The sequence below is a fragment of the Protobothrops mucrosquamatus genome, unplaced genomic scaffold, assembly GCF_001527695.2.
Source record: "Protobothrops mucrosquamatus isolate PMUCROS unplaced genomic scaffold, P.Mucros_1.0 scaffold1072, whole genome shotgun sequence".
Classification (NCBI taxonomy): domain Eukaryota; kingdom Metazoa; phylum Chordata; class Lepidosauria; order Squamata; family Viperidae; genus Protobothrops; species Protobothrops mucrosquamatus.
Window position 1 is genome coordinate 519,275 of NW_015387300.1, and position 4,902 is coordinate 524,176.

A 4,902-nucleotide genomic window follows, 5' to 3' on the forward strand; every position below is an offset into this window, starting at 1 on the left:
AGGTTAGAAGAAAATGAAATCAGGCATGTCTACTTTTATTAAAGGTAAACAATGAAAGCATGAAAGATACAAAAGAATGAAAATTTGAAAAGCAATTGGATGGAGTATTTGTGCCTTCCTTCCTTCCTCCCACTCCCTCTCCCTCCTTTTCTCCAAGAGCTCAACATCTTCAAGTGCAGGGATAGGTAGAAGCCAAGATTATGGATGCAATGATGTAATCAAAGCCACAGCTTTGTTTTTAATGTGTGTTAACTAACTACCATCTTTGTATGTTTGTGCATGCATTTGCTTCTCGCTTCTTTCTGCAAGAAAAGGAAAGGCAAATGTTTGTGCATGTAGTATGTTTCTATGTATGGGAATGTTCTGTGTATGGAAGAACTCCAGTACTAGATTTAGTCAAGGTTGGGGAGGCTGAGCAATTCACAGGATTTCTTTTTATTTATAAATTGTTTTTCTTTACTCTTGGTTTGTGGATGAGTAGACTGAATGGGGATGAAGTAGAAAGTGAAAATTTTGAATTAGCAGTAATTAGAATGATGGTAAGATTGAATTTTCTATTATTTTGAAGGAGGCAAATTCTAAACCCACAAGGATATATTTAAAAAAAAAAATTCTGACATGAAAGTGCTATTCAACTTTATTTTTTTTTCATTCAGTATTGATGAATTCTATTAATCCATCAGAACTTTCTCCATACTGACACTCTTCCCACTTAGAAGGAAAAAATTACAGTTTAGTCCTGCTTATAAAGACCTTCAGCATAGGTGGCTATGAGTATATATGGAGCCAGGTTCAATTAATTTTATTATCAGTACAAATTACGTGATTAAAGTCACTTGAAGACTTCAGAGGTTTTAGGAAGAATTAGTGTAAATGTGGAATAATAATCTTTTCTAGCAGGACTACCTGATTCTGTAATAGCTCTGTTCCCTATGCCATCTGTCTGGTAAACTCACAAGATTCGTTTTCCTCACCATACACATGTCTACATAACCTGAACTAGACTGTTGTTTCTCTGTGTCATATAATGTATGTGGGTATATGCATAATTCTGTATTTATTTATTTATTTGTTTATTTTTGTCATTTTGTCACCACCTACGTAGTGTATATCAGAGGTGGTGACCCTTTGAGAGTTGTATGCAATGAAATTTCATTTTAATGTATGCCGATTAGTGTACATTCAAAGTGACAATAAAGTTATTATTCTGTTCTGTTCTTCTGTTTAAGGCTTTGTGACTAGTAGCTAAGACTTTTATTCAAATAAACATATAAGCATCTTTGGCCCAATATGCGCCAAATCTGATATTTAAAAGTTGGGCTATTTTTATTTAACATTTAAAGATGCTATATATTCAGGATTATGTTATTTGAAATAATTAATAATCATGATCAATCATTAAACAATCAAAGCTTTGCAATAATGGTGAATATCTGTACTTCGGGTGTAAGATGAGAGTGAAGGTTCATTCTCTGAGCTTGTGGGTTGGTTTATGAACATTTTATTACCAGGCTAAGTAACATCTTCAGTGGAGTTTGGGGATATCAGTGTCAGTGTTCTTCAATCCTCAATCCTCAATCCAAGTTTTTTCTAGGTTGAAGCTTTTTCAATTTACCAACAAAGGTACTGCCAGTGCTTTTTTTGTAAAAAAAAAAAAAAAGGTGCCGAAACTCACACACGTCATACAACCTGTCTTACCTATCCTACAAGGTTCCATCCAAAAAAGGTGCTGGAAATCCGTTCTGGGTGTTCTATGACAAAAAAAGCCCTGGATACTGCCTTTCCTCAATTTATATGAGGCTTCTGAATTAGAGAGAGAGTCCCAGAATCATCCCACATCCATACAGTGGTGTTTTGCAAGGAGACTCTGGAGTAGTGCTCCAAAGTGTCTGGATGACAGTCAGGGCTGCAATCACTTTGTTGTTGAAAAACCAGCCATTTTGGACTTTATTTTTCAAACAGACACTATATTGTACCTTTCACTTCTTAAACACTTTTTAATTATTATTTTTACTAAGCTAAAAGATGTTGTTCTCAATCACTGCCTGCTACTTCTTTCTGAACATCTATACTCTTTATGAGACATCATTATTGTTGAATGATAAAGAAGATTGCAGAGCTAAAGGAAGGAAGTGTGAACTTTTTATTTCTTATTTTGATGGAATGGAATGTAAGTGGTTTTATGTCATCACTTTCATAAATTTGCTACCTTTGTTTGACATTGGGAATTATAATTTGCACTTTTGAATTGTTCACTGTGGGAGGCTAAAATCTTCTAAATTTAATGGATTTTGATTGGCCAGGAGATACCAGCTGTTCTAGAAAAAGCTTTTTTTTAAAGATTCAGTTTGACCAGAAGAGGGAGATAAAGAGTAGAAGATGAAGCAACGTAGATGGCATGTAAACCAGACAGAGATTGCAAAAAATATTTTATACTTTATACATCAACTGTTTCAAAGATGTCACAGAAGAAAGCAAAAGGAACAAATTATTCAAGTAATTGTAAGAAGGATGAATAATACAGAGATGCAACCAAATATAGAAAGTTATCAACCACTGAGCTACTGCACAAGTATTTAACAATACAAACGACTTAACTGCAATTTGGGAATATAAATCTGATACCTGCTATGAAGGTGGTTTAATTACAGATCCCCCAGTGCAAGTGAGAGAAGAAGAGTTGCAAGTAAATCAACAATCCTCAAGAGAACATGTTTGGAAGCTCCATTTCAAAATTGAAATGGAATTTGACAATGTTGACATATTTGTTTTAAAAATCCTATTGGATAATCTCTTGAGAAGAAGTTTATATTTATTTAATAGGCATTCCAAAGAAGAAAAAGGTTTTACTTTATGAGAATAAGATGGAGAGAGTAATGTAAATTGAATAAGTTAGGATGGATTTTCTAGTGGTTTGACATATGTAATTAAAAGAAAGTTCCATTGCATAATTTTGTGCTTATAAAGTGAATTTGAAAATGTGATAAAACATTTATGTTCAAGAGGAAGAGAGAAAGAAAAAGAAGTCTTTGAGCTTTTTCTTCCTTTTTTGTATGTAATGCTAGAGTATTTACAAGTTTGCAAAATATTATTGAAGGTGAATTTGAAAGTATTATGTTAAAAGAAACTTTAAAAGATGCATTAGATATAATTGATTTTAATTATAAAGATGAACATTTTTAAGAAAAGTTTATAGCATTAAAATATGAGCTTTCCCTTTAAGATGAAAAAATTAGAAAGAATATAGTGACTTTTCTTTAATGAAAATGATGACAGTTTAGAAAGATTAATAAATGTAAATGGAAATATAAATTACTTCCCATAATGGGGGGGGGGGAGAAAAAATGGATTTGGTTAAATGGTTATGTAAACTGTTTTAAACAAAGATTTTATCTGGTCTTGTTTCTATTGAGATATTGCATCTGGTCTTTATGCTTGAAACAGAAAAAAATAAAATTCAGAATTTAGTTTGAAGATGTAATAATTATGTAGTTATAGATGTCTTGTAATAATTATAGATAATGTAAAAAGTTGAGATCGTACATGTATTAGTATGGAAAATGTCAGAATCTTTCCAACACAGATACAGATACCATTTGCCTGCAAGCAAGAACTGGTGAAATCACAAAATAGACAAAATAAATAGAAAATGAAGAAGCTAAAGTACTCTGGGTCTTTAGAAGTGAATCAGACAAGAACCTGCCACATAACATCTGAGACTTAACAATTGCTTATAAGAAAGACAAAAAAACCTGTATTGTAGCACCTTCAGGCAGCAGAATAGATGAGAAAAAACTGGAGAAAATCACAAAATACGAAGACTTGCAAATAGAATGGCTGTAGCAAAACAAAATAAAGATAGTACCAATAGTAATAGGTACTTGAATCTAGCCCAAAAACACTGGAGGACCACTTGAACACCATTGACACTGACAAAATCACGAGTCAATTGCAAAATGCTTCTTTTCTTGAAACAACTTACATCCTGCAAGGATACCTTTAACACCATCAAACAACAGCATCTGCTAAGTGGATAGAAATGCCAGATCCAGTCTAAAAATCTGGCCAATTGCGTGACAAACAATAGTAATATGAATTCAGAGAAGCCTGATGAAATATAAAAAAATATGACTTCAGGAATGTCAAAGAGAATAATAGAACCTAAGGGCAAATTAAAGAAACATTAGATGAAAAATCAGCAAAATACTGATAATTTGAATGAAAACAGTAATTCTTTTTGTTACTATTTCCATTTCTATTATGTGTTTTGCTGATTTTATTTTTTATTGTATATGAATAAAAAGGCAAACATTTAATTGACTATAGCATCAAACATATTGAAATTGTTTTATTTGAAATATATTATGTAATATTAAGGAAAATTTAATTATACTAAAATATATATTCTTTTTCTTTCTCTCTCTCCTTTATATTCCATAAAATAGAATTACAGGGCCTTAAACAAAGCCATGCATATTCTAAAACAACCAACCAACTCTAGTCTCCTCCATTTTAAATAAGGTTACAAATACAAAGGTAAATTAGCTGTATTTCCCTTTTTAAGTCAATTTCTCCTTGAGAAAAAATATTATCTTGGGTATTTCTGATAAAAGGATAAAAAAGGATAAGTACAAAAAAGTACAAAAAGTGGAAAGAGGGACACATAACTAAGGCAAAATATCAGCAGATAGCCCAAATCTGCAAAGATGAAGTCTTTGCAAGGAAAGCAAAGGCTCAGAATGAACAAAGACTTGCAACAAAAATCAAAGATAATAAAAAAAGTTTCTTTCAATATACAAATAACAAAAAAAAAGTCAAGGAAACAGTCAGTCCACTAAAGAGAGAAGATGGAAAGGAAGTAACAGGCAGTAGAGAGAAAGCAGAGCTGCTTAACTCATTCTT